The following is a 19,952-nucleotide window of genomic DNA, read 5'->3' as shown; positions in this document are numbered from 1 at the left end:
GATCCCAGACCCAAAAGTCTGGGGCCTTTCCTCACGAGTGCACGTGAGCTCACGAGCACAGTGAAACTCCAGCTGGAGAAATGGGGCTTATAGTCAGTCAGGCGCCCGCTGGGACAGACATTTGGGAACTGTTGTCCTCCACCGGGCAGGGCAGGAGCGAGACAGTGCTTGTGCCAGCCAAAGAGTGCACCACTGTGGCTAGAGATGCATTAGTAACATTATCACAGGTGGAAAAATACAGACTTGCAAACACTTGCAAAGTTACTTTTAGCTGCTGTTTAAACCCTTGAACCACAGCTTAAAAAAAAAAAACCAACAAAAAAACCACAGACCAAGAGCATCCAACCATACACATTCAAAATGCCATTTCAGTCAGACCTTAAGTAGAGTTTACGATAGGGAAAGTTAATACAAGTGTATAATAGTGTAGGCAAGTGTAGGTATCGGAACAGGCCTCTCTGCCCCAGTTCCTCTCAAGTCTCATCCTCTTAGGCCAGTCCACACTGATCCTCTTAATAAGAGCAGGTGTTACACCTCCCTCTTCACTTTTTTTTCCCCCTGCTATGGTTCTTATAAAGAATAATAAATAAAATGGCATTAGCTGCTCTAACAGCATGCAAAAAGTCTTTCAAGGAGCTCCACCTGATCTCTGCCTGATCTCAGCAGAGTCTTTTCAGATGCTTCTTCCCCAGGCTTCATCTCCGTATTCTGTCTCCCAAAAGCCTGTCCTTCAGGCATTTATACTCTGAAGGAGAAAGAAGCAATCTCCTTGGCAGGCAGAGTATTGTGGGTCCATGAAGTCTTGGTTTTGTATGCAGGCTGCATCCTTGCACTTTAGTATCCTCGTTCCCCATGAAATAGTATGACTTTTGCATATCTTAGTCCGTATTTACAAGCACCCAAATTAGTCCTGTATCAGTAAGTCTAGTTCTCAACCACCTCTTAAAATAAAGGGAGACTGACTGTTTTAAAGGCAATCTCTCAAGCTCAGCGGCAGAGGAATCTCTTTTAGATCCAATAGCTTTTTAAAGAAATCTTAAATATTTTAATTCCATTTTCAGTAGACCTTTCGGTACAGAATATCTAGGACTAGATGTTACACGGCGGAATCTCCCCCATCAGCCCTTGAAAATGGTTGAAAATCCTGTCCTTTGAACTATGGCTCATTACTCAGCCCGCTTCTGTGGTTCTCTGCCTGGCAAATGCAGATATGATGGGTGTTCAGATGCTCTAATCCTAGATTCCCTATAGCACAACCACAGGGAAATGCAAATAATGATCCAACACTGCAATGTACTCTCTGCCAGAAAAGCATAGTATAAATATATCTACACTTACTTCAAATCATGGCTGTAACATGTCCTAATCTATCAGCATGAGTTCTTTTCTAGGTTGATGTTTTGAAGAAATAGCTAATTTTAAAATTTTTCTTTATCTCTGAGTTTTTATGGAGCTGCTACATGTACATAGCTTATGCTTCCCATTTACATTTTTCTATAACCATAGGAGCCTGCTGAATATCAGATTTCTATGCACTTTGCACTGCTATTCTGTTACCTCTAAAGACCAGGCCATTCTTTACAGCAAAGTCGTGTTTGAATTGGTAATGTGAGCTTGCTGTGTAATTCCCTGACTCCTTTACACTGACAGCCCTAATGCCTTTTTATAATCTCTCATCTTTTACTGTGCCTCTGCAAATTTATTCCACATTTCTGAGCGCAAGCAATTCCCTTTCCTCATATTTATGTCCATTGTATTTCTGGGTTCCTTTATCTTATATAAGTCATGTTTTCAGACCCAATATTGGCTCTTTGTTTTCAGCAGCTATAATAAACTAAATATATAACAAAGAATGTAAGACCAGGGCAAGTACATATATCTGTGCCTGACTTGCTTAGACTTGCTCTTACTGCTCTTCTGAAAGAGGCAATGTCATCTTTAGCCCTCTTAGTCTCTTCATCCCCAGCACTGGCAGGAAATTAAGGCCCTTCAAAACTCCTTCCTCAGCCCCTCTATTTGCATGTATGTTGGATAAAACCCATACTTTTCCCTTTTCGAAAGGCTCAGGTTCTTGTATGCAATCACAGGATTTCAGACACAGACTTTTGAGGGAAAACCCAAGGTCTCACAAAGAAAAAAGAATCCCAAAAGACAGCAGCACTCCATCCCACACCATCAGCTGCTTGCAATGCCATCCAGCCCTTCAGCCAGATCCCCCTCCAGCTTGTTACTTTATATAGGGAAAAACGGGTCCCCTCAGAGACTTACCATAGCTCCATGGACTGAAGAAGACCAATATGGGAACATGCAGGACAGGGGAGGTGCAGAGGCTGGATCCAGCTGTGAGCCAGATTGCTTTTTATTTTTTGAGACAACAACTACAAATATAGATTTATAATTGCATATTCAGATACTAATTGCTTAATTACCTCCATGCAGTAAGACACGTGGCAGGCACCTGTGGCACATTTCTATAAACCAGCAGCATCGATGCTATGGAGGTCACCAGTGTCGGGGAGAAGTTCGGTCCTTGACTTCTGCTGATGAAGAATGCTCTTTTCTTAAGACTGAAGTCACAGGTGTATATATCTTACCTACTCTCATGTGGACCACTTACAACACCTAAGGAACTGCACCACAGTGTTACAGGAAGGTCTATTCAAGATGCCTGTAAAAACCCCTTGACTTTTGGGCTATTTGTGGTTCCTGCCTCTTAGGTCACCATCTAATCAGCCAGGGTCCAAACTAACACTGGGCTCTACCCACCCTTTGGGGTAAGGAGGCAGTATCTCAAGCATTGCTTTTCCCAAACCTTTACCTCAAAAAGCAGTCACTCTATATGGCATTGAAGGTCTGTTATGTAATCCAACAGCTGACATTAATGCAATTGTTTGAAATGTAGATATTATTACAGCTGGGAGGAAGATTAAATTTAGTGTCCTGGTTGTTATGAGGACTAAAAGGACTTCCCATCAAGAATTCTGTGAATGAGATTTAAGATTGCACATGACATTCAAAATCTGAACTTTTTATCAAGTTGACGTGGTTTAACCCCAGCCGGTAGCTGAGCACCACGCGCCGCTCGCTCACCCCTCCCCTGGCGGGATGGGGAGGAGAACGGAAAAACAACGGTAAAGCCTCGAGGGTTGGGATAAGGGCAGGTTACTGGGACAGCAAGGGAGAGGGAAACAGTCAACAACAGTGCTGATAACAGATAGTAACAATGGGTGATAACAGAAAACAATTTACCGATCCCACGACCGACCGACCCGACACTCGGCCAGTCCCGGAGCCACGTGGAGCCCACCCCTGCCCAACTGGCCCCCTTTTATGGTGAGCATGACGGCACATGGTATGGAATAGCCCCCGGCCAGCTTGGCTCACCTGTCCTGGCTCCTTGGGAAATTAACTCTATCCTTGCCAGAACCAGGACACAACTAAACAGTTAAACTAGCAGTTAGGCTCTTACTCTTAAAATATTTAATTAAGTCTCGTATAGAGCTTGATGAGACAGTTATTTCACTGTCTTGGAACTAATCTATAAGTCTAAGGAGTTCACAGGTATATTTTGTAATACAACCTCTATAAATTCCCAAGGACAAAGTGAAATGAATAATTTTATTTTCTCATTAACATGTTAGATATGCCTTTTATACAGCATCAAGTCTGGGCTGAACAGAGAACTACAAGTCGAAATGCTCAGAACACATCACTAAAGGCTCAAAGTCCACTGTAGAGTTGTAAAAATGTAGTCAAAATTTGTACAGTGACTTGATGTTTGTGATACAGCCACTCATTGGGAATGTCTCTACAGTCTCCAAACGGATATATTCAGTAAGTTCCATCTACGTAATTAAAACCACTGCCACAGTTTCATGTTCCACATATTAAAAGTATACAGCCAGATTTTCCTTTTCCACGCCAGCATGAAGTATGAAATCCATCTTTTTTTCCTTCAGTTTGGTATCTCTGATGTAATTTGACACACAAGTACTGCTTACACTCTGCTCCCAGAATGCGTCCCCACTGTTGCCTTTCTAGGGTGGACTTTGGTATAAATCCTTCTGATCATTATCAGACCCGATCCAGAGGTTTTTCCAAGTTATAGGGTGCAACTCTAGTCTTTCACAGTGGTTTACAATCTTAAACCACAAAAGAGTGACACATGGACTGAAGGAAAGAATACCATTGCAGGAATGCAATGTTCTGATTCTTATTTGTATATACCAGAGCATTCACATTTTCTTTTCATGGTTATTCAATGGCCTGTCTTCAGTGGTTTACTGCCTTCTGGGTAATGGCTCCTTTCTAATCAATTTTAGATTATTGTTCTCCATATTTACTCTTATCTTCCTTTACAGCCCTTTTAAACCAAAATCAATTTCACTTTTGCCTCAAATAGCCATCCTGGCTGTGCAAGGATAGATTATTGAAATTCGTTCCTGGAATCCAAATTAGAGTCTGCACCGTATTAATCCTGGTCTTAAACAGAGAAGCACACACCCATTCATCTCTTCTGAGATCCTGGCCAAGTGTCGTGGTTTAACCTGGATGGCAGCTAAAACAATCATACAGCCGTTCACTCACTCCCCCCCTTCCCAGTGGGATGGGACAGAAAATCAAAAAGGAAAAAAAAAGATAAAACCTGTGGGTTCAGATAAAGACAGTTTAATAGAACAGAAAAGGAAGACAATAATAGTAATAATAATGATAAAAGAATATAAACCCCAAGTGATGCACAGCACAATTGCTCACCATATGAAGCCAATGCTCAGCTAGTTCTCAAGGCGTCCTGCCTCCCAGCCCACCTCCCACTTATATATGAGCATGACGTCATATGGTGTGGCATATCCCTGTGGCCAGTTTGGGTCAGCTGTCGTGGCTGTGTCCCCTCCAAACTTCTTGGGCACCCCCAGCCTTCTCGTTGGCAGGGCAGTACGAGAAGCTGAAAACTCCTTGTCTGCTTAACAGCAACTAAACCATCAGCGTGCTATCAGTTCTCATGCTAAAACACAGCATGATACCAGCTACTAGAAAGAAAATTCTCTATCATCTCAGCCAAAACCAGAACACCAAGGCACTTTGTAACCATCCACAATGTAGTTCACAACTGCTACATCTGCACAGAGATCCCAAGCAACTCTGGAGCTCAGCTTTATGTTTCAAGCATCCAAAGTCTGCATTCACACCCAACACGACAAGTCCATCCCCAGGTGCTCTTCCAGTGGTAACAGCAGCGCTGTACCCAGTTAGCACATGCACTGCCGTGCAAAGCACTGTTGCACAGCAATACCTTATGATGGTCAAAACACACTTACACCTATCCTGCCTTTGCATTGCACCGAACAAGAGCTACATACAGCTTTCTGGTGGCTGGCACTCACTCCATAGAACACAAGCAGTAAAAGAACAATGTCCTTTACTGCTGCACATCTGTGGTGGGTCGACCCTGGCTGGGGGCCAGGTGCCCACCAGAGCTGCTCTATCTCTCCCCTCCTTCTCTAGACAGGGGAGAAAAGGTATAACTAAAAAAACCTTATGGGTCGAGATAAGGACAGGGAGAGGTCATTCTCTAATTATCATCACGAGCAAAACAGACCGAACTTAGAGAGGGAATTCATCTTATTTATTACTAAGCAAAACAGAGTAGAGGAATGAGAAATAAAACCAAATCTTAAAACACCTCCCCCCACCCCTCCCATCTTCCTGGGCTCAACTTCACTCCCGGCTTCAACCTCCGCCCCCCCCCGAGCGGCACAGGGGGACGGGGAGTGGGGGTTACGGTCAGTTCATCACACGGTGTTTCTGCCGCTTCTTCATCCTCAGGGGGAGGACTCATTGTTCCCCCGCTCCAGCGTGGGGTCCCTCTCACGGGAGACAGTCCTTCACGGCCTTCTCCAACGTGAGTCTCCTCCACGGGGTGCAGACCTTCAGGAACAGACTGCTCCAGCGTGGGTCCCCCACGGGGTCACAAGTCCTGCCAGCAAACCTGCTCTGGCGTGGGCTCCTCTCTCCACGGATCCACAGGTCCTGCCAGGAGCTTGCTCCAGCGTGGGCTTCCCACAGGGTCACAGCCTCCTTCAGGTGTCTCCACCTGCTCCGGCGTGGGGTCCTCCACGGGCTGCAGGTGGAATCGCTACACCCCCTCATCCTCCCTCCATGGGCTGCAGGGGGACAGCCTGCTTCACCATGGTCTTCACCACGGGCTGCAGGGGAATCTTGCTCCGGCGCCTGGAGCACCTCCTCCCCCTCCTTCTGCACTGACCTTGGTGTCTGCAGACGTTCTTACATCTTCTCACTCCTCTCTCTGGCTGCAAAAGCGCTCTCTAACTGTTTTTTTCTCTTTCTTAAATATGTTATCACAGAGGCGCTGATTGGCTTGGCCTTGGCCAGCGGTGGGTCTGTCTTGGAGCCGGCTGGCATTGGCTCTATCAGACACAGAGGAAGCTTCTAGCAGCTTCTCACAGAAGCCACCCCTGTAGCCCCCCTGCTACCAAAACCTTGCCATGCAAAACCAACACAACATCCTTAATTAAGATCCTGATTCACAGTCATTTCCCATCTGAGAGACTATCCCTGCTGACTATCCTCTGTGCCCTGCTACAACAATACGGCAGACTAGATCTCTCTGGGCGTACAGACGCCTTTGCCCTGTGACTGCATGGGATTGATGGCAGGACCCACCCTACTGTCCCTTCGTACCCAAAGCGATATGGTTCACCTGCAGTACAGCAAAAAAGAATGGGTCCCAGGAGGGAGGAGAGGGCATCTGGCCTGTGGGGGCACAGAACAGGAGAAGGAGGGGTGAAAGCACATATACTGCTGGATAGAAGAGGAACTTACATTGAAAGGCAGGAGCAATCCTGAGCCTGCCATGCTCTGTTGCCTGATGCCCTATGGTGACCACATATTTTCCCAGAAGATGTCTTCTACAAAAGATCTTGAGTACAACATCTCTTGCTGCAACATGTGACATGAAGACAAGCTGCATGACAGGTGAGCAAAACAAAATACAGGCCACAGGAAAGAAGTAGGCACAGACATGTGCATGGCCACAGTGCTGTACGTGCCTTCTGGAGGAGGTGCGTGCCTGTGTGTCTGTGTCTGTTGCTGAAGCCCAGAGAAGGGTGGGCTGTTGTAGAATGATTCCTACCTGTGTTGGGCCATCAACCATGCTCGTGCTCCCTCATCTCTCCCCACAGTGCCTCTATCCATCCAGCTGTGATGCTTCACAGGGTGCGGACACTCAGGCCAAGTGGAAGGTTGTGTGGGGAGGAGCTGGTTTGCAGCAGCCAGTGACAGCTGGGGAGACTCTGGAGGGCAGTAAAGCACTGCAGAGCGCGCGTGGACCTTGGGAGCCCTCAGGGAGTCACTGCTCACAGAAACCAAAAGGGGAGACGATATAGATAGTCTGGAAACACCTGCAGAAGTGAGGGAGTCTGAGGAACTGGAAATGAGGTCTTCGCCTTGAGCAAAGGCTACCGCAACAGTTTGCAGACCACAGCAGTGGGGAAAAGCCGGCCAAGAGACAGTGGTAGGGAAACATGGAAGAAGAGCATGTGTGGTATCTTCACAGGAGCTCTGCAGTTCCGTGTCATTATCCTTTCTTCTTTCCCAAGCCCATGGTGAAGAGAAATGACCACAACACCCCCATCTGCAGCAGTACCTCCTGCATGTGCAACCATCGCTACATTGCAGAGGGGCTCCTCTGTTATTCACTGTCAGCGCCCATTTCTCCTCCTGGAGGCACCATTAGAGGAGGGGTTGTGGGTGTCTCATGCTCCCACAAAGCAGGCAGATTTTTGTGTCAAAAAGAAAAGTCAAATTTATCCCTTAAATAACAACAGAAACATTATTAACATTATTATTAATTCACACCCAAGGCAGCACTTCCCAAACGTAACCCGTCTCAATTCTTACTTTTCGTATTTATGGCTCTCTCTGTACAAGATGGTAGATATACACTAATACAGTCTCTGACTCACCTATGGACTCTCAGTGGTGGGGCATGGTGATGTATGACATTTGAGTGAGTTGCATTCCCATACAAGAGCAGTGATTTTTTTTTTTTTTTGGAGGGTGCAAGTCTTTAGATGAAGTGGGAGAAAAAAACCTAAACCCCTGGGTTGTAGGTCCTAACAATTAGGAGCTCCCTGATGTCTCAGTGCTGGAGTTCCTTCCAAATGAAAGCCACTTTCTTCTCTGCAGTAGGGAAGTTAAAAGAAATAACCAGCAGGTGAGGGAAAACAACACTGTTGTAATGAAAGATGAAAGAGAGAGTCTAGACACCAAAGCCAATTCAGAGAGAAATAAGGCAGATTTCAGATAAAAGATGGGGAAAGAGAGAGAGGGAAGAAAGCCAAATCTTCAGACATCTGAAAAAGTTAGTAGCAGAAATATTCTTTATGTGTATGCAGGTAAATCCCAATCTTTTCCTCCATCAGCAAGTTATTGTAACAAATTAGTGGAAGTGGCTGATAATGTTTAAAAGTGCGGATACTTGATATCTCCAGTTCTTTTTCCTGGCTAGGCATAAAGCTGAGACAATGAAGAGGTAAAATGGTTTGAAGGTGAGAAAAGATTTAATGCTGACTTTCCATCTAAGCGCCTTACCTACCAGCAGGCCAGCCTGACAGCCCCTAAAACCCGAGAGCTCCTTTTTAGGACTCTGATTTCTCCCATTTGGGTGAGGGAGTGAAAGAAGCTCAAAAGTATCCTTAAATGGTGCAGTGCATTCATATGGATGAGGGATGATGCTACAAGAATACTGTGGGTGCGTGTGAATCTCCAAAACTTACCCTGAGAGCAGCCACTCTTAAGAAGAACTGGGAACAGTGTAAGAATGCCCAACTGGTTGAGCCGATGTCTCCCTGGGATGATGTTTCTCAAACCTTTTAAATGCATACCTCCTCTCACCATTTTTTGCTTCATCTGTCTTTATGTGATCTCCTTAAGTGCTCACACCATGGCTAGACTTTCAAGATCAGATTCCACATAGTTTGAATATGTGCCTTAAGATTACTAGATCAGGATAATTTCATTTTATTGCTTAAGTTTTATAGATCTTTTCATTTTTGTAATGAAAGTTTTAAAATAATCTGTGGTATGAGTGCTTTGCAGAAGAGAAAAGCATAAGAAAAACTCTGTTCTTAGAAATATGATTCAGTAATAAATTTGTGTGTATAAAACTGGAGATATCATCTCTCTAAGGGGCTGTTCTGTGCTTGTTTAGACATTATCTTTTGAGGCAGCCAGCAGGTTTTCATTAAAAAAAGAAGTATGATGTGGGGAGATAAGCCCAGGTTAGTGGTGCTCAGGTGGGTGCCTGTTTGTTTAAGCATCTTTTCATGTTATGGTTCCTTAGAGAGGAAGAGAGATCATATTTAAGAATAAGAAGAACTATTTGAGTGTAGTGCCCAGTATGAGAAAAAATCCTGTACGAAAGTTTTAAATCTGACTTCTTTGTAACAGTCCTTTTTTGAATGGCTGCATGTCATCTTACACCTTAGGAAAAGACAAAGAAAATAGAAAAGAACAACAACAACAACAACAAAGAGAATATTGGAAATTAGAGAGGGAAACTGTGTAGATGCAAGAGGAGAAAAAAGGGGGGGGGGAAGTATTTAAAATAATAATACTTTAATACTTTTAAAAGTATTTTAAATAGGAAAACAAACAAAATAAAATGGATGCAGCAAATGGGTAAAAGAGGAGAAAAGGAATTTCATCTTCCCAGGGTGAGGAGGGGAGGTGCCAAATATCTTTATAAGGCCACTCCATCACCATCAAATATCTTGGAGATCAAGGAGGTTCCTGGTGGCTGGAGAAAAAGACAAGTATCCCACACATCTTTAAGAAGAGCAGGAAGGATGATCCAGGGACAGACAGATCTGTCAGCCAACCTCCATCCGTGGGAAGGTTGCAAAGCAAATCCCAGCACATAGGTTGATTAGAAACAGCCAGCATGGACTTGTCCTTGCCCGCGGCAGGGGCGCTAGAAGTAGATGATCTTTGAGGTCCCTTCCAACCCAACCCATTCTATGATTCGATGAATCTATGACTTACCAAAGCCTGATCATGTCTATGATTGCTGCCTATGATGCAGTGACTGGCTTCTGTGAATGTAGAGTGTGGTTGATGCTGTTTTCTTGACTGTAGTAAAGCTTTCATCATGGTCCTCCTTAGCAGCCTTACAGCAACACTGGTGGGATATGGCCTCAATAAACAGACTGTATGCTGAATGGAAAATCATCTGGGCCACTGTGCTCAAAGGAGTAAGACACCTGGTCCAAAATCAAGCTGCTGATCAGTTACTAGTGGTAGCACAGTCCCCACAGGAGGGCAGGGCTGCCATTCAGAGGGACCTGCACAGGCTGGAGAAATGGACCATGAAGGAAGGAACCGCATGAAGTTCAACAAAAGCAAATTCAGGTCCTGCACCTAGACAGGGGCAACCCCGTGCACCAGCACAGCCTGAGGCCGACTGGCTGGGAAGCAGCTCTGCAGAAAAGGCCCTGGGTGTCCTGGTGGATAAGCTGACCATGAGCCAGCAATGTGTCCTTACAGCAAAGGTGACGAAGAGCCTGGCCAGCAGGCGTGATCCTTCCCATCTATACAATACCTGTGAGGCCACATCTGGGTACTGTGCCCAATTTTGATCTCCCCATTGCAAGAAAAACATAGCCATACATAGCAAGTCTGATGCAGGGCTACCAAGATGGTCAGGGGCTGAAGCACCTGTGGCACGAGGAGAAGCTGAGTGAGCCGTGTCTGCGCAGCTTGGAGGAAAGAAGGCTCAGGGGTGACTTCAGTGCTGGCTGCAACTAACTGGTTGGAGGACACAGAGAAGCCAGAGCCAGACACTTCTTGGAGTTGCACGGTGACAGGATGAGAGGCAATAGACAAAGCTGTGATGTGGAAAGTTCTGCTTAAATGTAAGGAAGAAAAATACCACCATGAGGGTGGTCAGATACTGAAGCAAGTTGCCCAGAGATGTTGGAGACTCTCCAACCTTAGAGAAATTTAAAAGCCAGTTTGGCAGCCTGAGCCAGTTGGACCTGCCCTTCCAGGTGAAAGGCATTTCACCCTTCCAGGTGAAGAGAGGCATTTCAAAATGGAAGTGGCAGATGACAGGAAGACAAAAGACAGAAAAAAGGCAAGTGTGAAATGAAGGAACAAAAGAATGTAGAAAAGGAGAAGAGAGACAGAAAAAAGAAACAAACACACAAAAAAAACTGGTGGAAAATGGTAGGAGGTAGCACAGATACCAAAAAATGGATAGTGACATTTCAAAGCAGGGAATCAGGAGGAAAGTCCCCTGGAAATTATTGACAGCAAGTGAAGGGTCTCTGTTACGCTGCAGACCTTCATAAAAGGAGAACAAGGGCAGGAAAAGCATCCTAAAGCAAAACCTAGATTTGCAGATGCCAGAATGTGGATCAGAACGAATAGAAAATAAATCTAAATTATTTGGTCCTCTTCCTTTCTTCTGGAAACATAGCAACTTCTGTCAGCTGAAACAGCACCCCAAAGGCCACTGACGCAAACAGCAAGCACCTCTGTGAAAACACAACTATTTAAGCTGTGTTTCCCATTCGGTCACATAATTCCCATTCCTTTCTTTTCCCATATGTTCCTTCTAACCCCTTCATGCCTCCTACTGTCCCTCACAGCACCCTTCGCTCCCTCCTCTTTCCTGCTATTCTTCTAGCCTTTCCTTCCTTCCTTGATGCCCTAGAAACCACATCTGCTGCGGGTGGTTTGAGCTGGGTTGTACAGCTCATGTATCAGTGGCTAATGACTAGCAGCAAAATATAAGCCTTTCCCGCAGTGGTGGCACTCATTTGGATCTATCAGAAGTACTATCATTATGTCACCCAGTGACCCAGCCACCAAAATCTGCAGTGCCTTCATATTCTCTGCACCACCCTCCTCCAGTCAACTCCTGTTAAATTGGTAAACAAGTTGACAAATGATGAGGGAATAGCTGGTGAAGTGACAGCAAACATGGAGAGATAAAAATGCCCTGCTTGGACAAGCTTTGTTTCCTTTGGAAACCTGACTTAAACCCACTCTGTATTGAATGTGCTTCCTTCCCTCTGAGAAATTCTCATTTAGGCAGGGTCTAGTGGACCACACAGAATTCCCAGTGCGCAGCTCCATGTTCTACCCAGGACATCACACCGTTTCCCAGCAAAGCCACGCAGCCCTCCAGATGTGCACACAGCACCTGGTGCACAATGAAGCCACCCCATCCTGTTTGCAGGTCATGCTCGTCCCTGTTAACATCCCCCCTACCAGAGTCGGGTTATACAGACACCATCCAGTACCTGACACTCTTCTTTTGTACCTTAAAAGTAACAATTTTCAAAATGTCTCGGCTCTTGCTTTCTTGGGAGGACCTAGGTTTCCGCTCCTGTGCCCGGTAGATTTTTGTCCTCTGAGTTGCTGAGAGCCGTGTTGACCCTCATGGCCCCATGTACGTCATACGCAGCCCAGTGCTGTTCTTGCCCAGATACGAGTTCTGGATAACTAGAGAGTAAAATACTGTTGTAAAATATTTGGCCTCTGCACGTGGTTAATAAATCATGTTTTATAGGGTGATTTTTACTGTATATTTGAGAAGCACCATATATTTATAATAGTGATGGTTCTGAGAAAGGTTAAATGTGTCACTGCTAAAGAAAATGTATTACAAACCTGATATTGCCGGAAGGGCAAGTGCTCTTTTCCAAGAAACCAAAATCAAACTAAGGTCTTGAAAAATGACAAGCAGGAGCAGGGAGCTCACAGCCTTGTCCCTAGATGGTACAAATAAATTTGAAGAGAAACAGAATTGCTGTTTCAGATGCAGCTGCACAATGGCAGGCTGGGCTGGTCAGTTCTCAGACCATCACGGCAGCAGTAGCAGCTCTGTCTAAACATGGCTAAGCCGAGCTCTTCAGCTAAATGAGAAGATGGAAGACTGAGTGGCCACTATTTAGGCAGGCCCCTTTTTTGCATGTCTCAGAATTATGGTTCCATTAGGATTAAAAAAAACCCTGTAAACAAGTCTTCAAACAAAATGCTCAAACACCTCATTTGCCACTTTGCAACCAATAATGAAGTCAAAGCTGATGCTGTAAAAGCACTTTAACAGCACTCTAAAATCTAGGATGCAGAGGTATTTTACAAACTGCAATACTTCTTGCTACATGGATGTGTTATGTTAGCAGTGTTTACGTACCAGAGCTAACTGCAGCTCTCACAGAAACGTATACAGCAGCCTTGAGGGTGCGTCTACCTCGTACTCCCAGAAGCCTTGGGAAATTATTTATGGGAAGTTGGTTGTTTTCTTTTTTAAAAAAATAAGTGCTCTGTCTTTTTAAGAAAAGGGACCATCTGAAAGCATCTAAATCCAAAGGAACCATTGAGTAAGTTTATGGATGGTTGTTCACTGATGACATTTTCACAGTGACTGAAAGCATGAACCTGTCACAGAGAATCACTTATGAAACAAAAGACTACAAAGGTGAGGTGATTCGTGGTTATTTTTTACCCTGAAGAAGTACAAAGCACTCATGGCCAAACAGCATGATGTTTGCTGGACTGAAAGAGTTGTACCTCTAGAAATAGAAAAGGGGAGAAGGAAATGGTTATTGCTGAGCTGATTGGAATGGCTTCCTAAATCCCACACGTGGGAGGGTATTTCCCATGTCTGCAACAGTCGGATGCGATGCTTTCCAGAACAAACATGTAACAGAGAGGTTTCCACCACTCTTCCCAGCACAGTCAGCACCTGGGTATTCCAACAAAATGCCAAATTTGCTTTTCCAGTACAGTTAGTTACACCCTTGGATCTCGTGGGAAGGAAGCGTAATGGAAACACACCAGCCCTATGACTGGAAAACACAGTTTTTCAAAATTTCTTATATGGATAAGAAATAGTCATGGCTTTTGTTTAGTCCTCCAGGGATTACTTCTCCAGTGTTTAACATGGCAGTCCATAACTTCTGAGCTAGCCCTGATGAACGATGTGCTTGGAGAGAAACTAACCTGAAAGCTTTGGATAGCACTTGGGCATTTTTCATCATGTCAGCCAATGGACACCACTGCATCGCAAAATCCTTTATATGCCTTTTTCTGCAGATGTTTTCCAAAGGATTATTTTGAATCTATAAACAACCACAGCAAAATACCAGTGTTTGAGGGGCCGTTTGCATCGCTGTTGCATTGCATAATTATCCAGGATAAAAAAGCCAGCAAATTGTTACCACTGCTTATGACTACCCACATTCTAGTCCTGTGAGTAAACATCATACTGGCACCACTTCACTGCAATAATTTCAGATCAGAACTCAGATGTTTAATTTTTATTTTGGCAAGGTGATGATTGAACTGTCCCCCCACAAATCTCGGCAGAAATTGAAAAAAAAACAAACCTCAGACCAACAAGTATTGTGATGGTGAAAACTATGGCAGTCCTAAACAATTGTGTAGCCTGGATGAGATATTCTTCCTTAGTTTATGGGATTCTCTGTGATCTAGGGAGGCAGGGCTATTGTCCTTTTAAAAACTGCAGTTTGGGGAGAAGGAGAGGTAGACACTACTAAGTGCTATATTAAAATAGCCATATAAAACATTGCCAAAGGTGGTGTAGGTTAACATCTTCAAAACTGTTTTCAGTAAGGGGGTGAACCTGCTATACAGAGGATTTCAAGAGGTCTTATAAGAAATGCATCTTACCGCATACACAGGATACTTCTAAGTCTCTCAGAAGAAAAACTGTGAAACATCTAGTCTGCCATAGATGAAAAACTTAAAAGAAGCTGGGAAGAAAGACAAAGAGCTCTCTTGAGGGTGAAAGAGATGGTTAAAGATGGCTTTTCTCACCGTCAGTCTAAAAAGTGTACTAAATCTAAAGCAGATCTGTTCCAAATAACTCCCATACAGATTAGGAGAGAGAAAAAAAACTATGCATTGAGGCGCCAGTAATCAAAAAGTTAGCAAAATTTAACCTTAGTCCAGTATACCTCCCATTATTTCACCAGCTGTTTTAAGAGCATACCTTTTATTACTCATGCTTTTTATGAGGGTCTTTTTTTTTAGCAGCCTTGTCAAAAGCATGTTTTCTTTTAAAATGCTGAAGGCTGTTTTTGAAATGGCTGCTACTAAATTGTCTATGGCGGAACAGAATATAGCTTTCTTCTGTTGAGGGGCTGAGCAGCTTTAAAAGGGTCATATTTCTCTTAATGCAGCTGGACAGGCTTTCTTTCAGCAGCAGTAGACCTTAAAAAGTGTTTGTTGCCATATCATCTCATTTTACACTCAGAGATTGCTTTTCAGGAGATATGAACCAGTAGACAATATAGAAGGAAAAGTCTAGCACTCCGGGGTGTAAAAGCATTTAACACCAATACTGGATATTTGCAAGGTTTGCTGTTAGTACCCTCAAAAGCTTCTGGAAGGAACAGAATGAAGCAGGTTGTATTCCCATGAACAGTGGCTCTTCTAGTCCAAAAAATGTTATATCAAGAGAACAGGTATGATACAGATTGCGGAGGTGGTCACATCTACTAAAGTCCGTGGTGTGTTTCCAAGCAATGTTATCAATGCATTGCATAGTAAGATCTCAAGATCTGAGGAAAACAGCTGTGAAAAAGTTCATCAGAATATCCCATGCTAGCTGGGTTGTAAGTTTTATCCTTTGGCCAAATTCTTCTCCCAGATGGAAAGCAATTGTCCCTCAGCAGGCTCCATCCCTGTCCTGCAGCTCCATAAATGCACATCTCAACTATGGAAACCAACAGCAAACTCATTTTCTTGTCCTTGATCTGTGCACTACATGGGACAACACACAACTTCTGGAAGAGATGTGTTTTTTCTTTTGCCATTCCATCTGGAGACCAATCCCTAGCAGCATACCCCAGGGGTTGATAATAGGACTAATACTGTTTAACATCTTTGTTATAACTTTTTTAACAACTTTGTTATAACTAATACTGTTAAACATCCTCACCTGGATGAGGAGGAAGAGTGCACCCTCAGATGATCAAAAACTGAGAGTAGTGGTTGATATGCCAGAGGGTTGTGCTGCCATCAAGAAGGACCTCGACAGGCTAGAGAAACAGTCTGGCAGGAGCGTCATAAAGTTCAACAAGGAGAAGTGCAAAGTCCTGCACCTGGGGAGGAACAACCCCATGCACCAGTACAGCCTGGAGATGAGAAGGCTCAGTGGAATCTTTTCCATGTGTATAAATACCTGATATGAGAGAGTAAAAGAGACAGAGCCAGGCACTTCTCAATGGTGCCCAGTGGAAGGTTGAGGAGCAATGGGCACAGACCAAGATACAAGAAATTTCAATTAAACATAAGAATTTTTTTTTTTTTTTTTTTTTTTTTACTACCATGAGGATGGTCAGACACTGGAAGAGGCTCCCCAGAGGATTTGTGGAGTCCCCATCCTTGGAGATATGCAAAACCTGACTAGACACAGCCCTTGGCAACCTGTCCTAGGTGATCCTGCCCTGAGCAGGGGTTGGACTGGAGACCTCCAGAAGTGCCTTCACACCTCAGTGATTCTGGGATGATAATGGTCAGCCTGGCCCCAGTCAGCCAGATGCACCAGGCTCACTCTCAGGGCATTTTCTGTCCAAGGCACTCATGGACACTGGCCTTTTTAGAGCATTCCTGTGATGGATGGTAGCCCAGGGCTGAAACCAAGGCTAGCCCCAGAACAGCAAGGAAACCTTGGGTAGGCCTCTGGTGCACCTATTTTTGCTCAGGTGAGTTAGAGCTGGAAATTTTGCAGAATTCTAGATTTGGATGTCTCTAAAGACCAAAAGAAAACTCTAAATGCTTCATGATTTTATTCTGTCTGCCAGTAGAGGGAGGAAAGAGAAAGAAAATAGAGAAAGAGTCATTCATTCTCTGAGGCTGAACAGCAGTTCTCTTTCATATTGGCAGCAGGACTTCACAGCCCTGGGGCCAAACTTGCTCTGTTAAAGCTATTGTAATGGTTAAAGCCGCATGAGAATTTAGTTATTTTTTTAGATATTTTAACCACACTGAACATCCTGCTCTGTGGCTAATATCAAGGACTGAATCCGGTTGTGATCTGTCCTGACAGTTGACATATCGCTGTGGACAACTGGACTCAGCGCAGCTTTCCATACACCTAGAACTGCATTTGATGTCTTAAAGTCTGTGTCTCATTTAAACTTTTTTCCCCCAGCAAGACTGTAAAGTGATCAAATGAGATCGCTCCAGGCATTCACAAGGACGTTCTCTGATACAAAAGTGAGGAGAAAGCACTGTCAGGTGTTTACTTCAAGCAACCACCCCTGAACTGTGTGTGTCCTGGACTGAAAGGGGACAGGGGAAAAGATCAGCCCCTCACCCCAACCTATCTATTGCTTTCAGCATTCCACTGCTGAAAAGAACAGCACTCTTTCCCTTCTGATACCCTGTCACTAGGCAAAGTAAGGACTTGCTGAGTGTTTTGCTCATGTGTAATACTGAAACAAGTTAACCTCACAAAATGTAAGGTTGCAGGACCTGCCACAGCATAATACCACTACTTCTAATGGAGTTGCATTTATATGCTGCTTTTTTATATAGCAGCAGATTATAAATGATGAATTTAATGCTGAAGGTTATTGATGGAGAAATACAGAAAATTAAGTTATAGCCTGATCTGAAATTAGATCATCCTTGTCTGTGTCCAATTTCAAATACGGTTATTCACTTGGTTCTGGCCTGAGTAAGCTCCAAGGTGAATAGGATCCAGGTTGCGCCGCTGCACCAACGCTGTTCTGTCATTAAACTGTATGAGCTGCACCAGACATCTTCATTAGTCCCTTTTCTACTCCAGAACTCCATGTGGGCAGTTTTAATAGAGTTCTGCTCTCAAAATAGTATTTCCAGGAGTGCATAAATGGTGTCGAGTCCCAAGTGCAATTTTCAGAGCTGAATGTATGGCACGTAAAAGCCAGTCAATCAACCCTCAGTGACACAGATTCTTCTGCATATAATTGCCTCATAAACAGCTCTTTGGAAAAAATTTTCTCAGGCTTAAACCTGGCTTTTGATTGAGATGCCTGTGAAACTCCTGTCTGAAATTTGTAACTTGCACTCAGTTACTCTATATAACCTCTTCCAGAGTGTGAAAAATACACGCCCTTTGGAAGTATTTCAATAGAAAAATGGGAAAGGAAAACATGATGGAGATTCTCTCTCCTTGTTTTTTTATTTTAATGTGTCAAATTCCTCCCAGCTGAATTTGACAGCAAATGAAGAAACATGATGTGTACAGTTAAAAATGGTAATACAATGAAGGATGGAGGATACTCTTTTCAAAGATTAATATAAACTTTAACTGAACTTAGACACATGCCCACGTGGTGGCAGCAAAGGAGAAAAGTGAGGAAATATCTACAGGAAGCCTGAAGATAAACATTAATGACCTGAGCTGGAGCATTTCTTAATTAAGTGTACACTTCAGTGCATGCATCTTCAAAATTAGGACTGTGACCCAATGCGCCGAGCATCTGTGACTACCCAAATCCAGCCAGAAGGCTGAAGTCTACATACCATCACAATGACAAGCATCTTGTCACTTGGCATTATTTGAGAAGCTGCTCTACAGAGGTGTCGTGGGAAGGGAAGGAAAGCAGATGTCTAAATTTACAGCATGCCTTGCCACCAACCATAAAGACACATTTTTCTTCCTGTGCCTCACAGATTCTCTCAACACCCAGCTGCACCTAGAAGCAAGGAGGAGATTTCATCAGCTGGAAACAGAGCAGCAAGAGCAGATAGAGGGCAGCAAGAACTGGCAGAGGTTTCCCTCTGTATCCCAGAGGTACAGGCACATTGCAGTGTGCAGCCTGCCATGTATGTTAGCAATGTGGCATCCTCCTGTAAGGAGTCTCTCACTATTGCATGTAACACTGGGAAATAAAAATATCAGCTTTAAGGAAACCTGCAGCTCACTTGCCTTTGATCAAGTAGGATGGAAGACATGAGGAAAAAAAGTGTGGGGACCTGCTTGGACTCCCAGCCTCATGTGGGAACCACAGGACAAGAGTGGTCTGACAGCTATTCCCCAGCTCCTTGCCATGTGCATGCACACACTCATCTTCAGCTGTCATGGGTCAGGAATAAAGAAAAATGAGCTTAATAAAAACAGAGGCAGACAAGAAAAACCCTCAAGCAACTAAATCATGGGTTTCTACTCTGAGAACTACCTGGTATAATTGAGTCTGTTGCATTTTTAAAAAAAATTAGCTCTGCTTTGCCTTTTGCAAGCCACGTGGGTGCATCCTTTTTTCTGCCCCACCACTCTGAAAGGCTCTGATAGCTGAACAAGGCACCCAGCAGTCCCCAGACTCCTAACTGGTACTGGACCATGCCAGTATTTCCAGCCAGGTCACCTCTGAGCAGATCTCCCAGGGAGCTACAAGGGAGGAGTAGGCTACAGCACATGTTTTTGCTAAAGTTCATGCTTTTACTTCGGTGGAAAAAATGTGCTGAATTCCAACTGAGCTAGAGAAGGGAGTGGTAGACTAAGGTGCTCCTTTGGCTTTTCACAGGAACTGTATTTCCTGAGAAACTTGGGAGAGGAGAGGGACAATTACTAAGCAATTCAACTCAAATTGCCCCCATTGAAGTGTTTGTATTTCCTGATCAGAAAATGACAATAGCTCCCTCCCAACCGGTTTCATTACCAGATGTCCCAAGCAGCGCGGTGCTCATGGCAGCATAAGCTCCTTTTCTAACCCATGCAATGCCAACAGTAGACCAACAAAGGAAAAGTCTCAGCTCCAGTTTCCTGAGCACTTCCAGTTTCCTAGGAAGTGGTGTCTGTCGGTGGTACCTTCACATATGATGGAGAATGTGTCCCCAGGACACAGGACAGCAGAAACGTAATTCTCTGTCAGGACTGGGGCCGAGCACTGACATTAGCGTTTAGG

At 44.2% G+C, this 19,952-nt stretch overlaps 1 protein-coding gene across 1 annotated transcript in view; it reads right to left on the bottom strand.

Moving 5' to 3' along the window:
• Window positions 1-5,036: 5,036 nt before the first annotated feature.
• OVCH1 (ovochymase 1) overlaps window positions 5,037-19,952 on the bottom strand; it is a 49,402-nt gene continuing 34,486 nt past the window's right edge. The window contains exons 20-22 of the mRNA XM_075743687.1: window positions 10,066-12,531; window positions 6,522-8,202; window positions 5,037-5,425 (exon numbers count right to left, since the gene is read on the bottom strand). The gene's annotated coding sequence lies outside the window, so the exon portion shown is untranslated. The remainder of the gene's footprint in view (window positions 5,426-6,521; window positions 8,203-10,065; window positions 12,532-19,952) is intronic.

This window comes from Balearica regulorum, chromosome 1 (genome assembly GCF_011004875.1).
Source record: "Balearica regulorum gibbericeps isolate bBalReg1 chromosome 1, bBalReg1.pri, whole genome shotgun sequence".
Taxonomy (NCBI): domain Eukaryota; kingdom Metazoa; phylum Chordata; class Aves; order Gruiformes; family Gruidae; genus Balearica; species Balearica regulorum.
The sequence above is the reverse complement of the archived record's forward strand: the minus strand, read 5'-3'. Positions and strand labels throughout refer to the sequence as shown.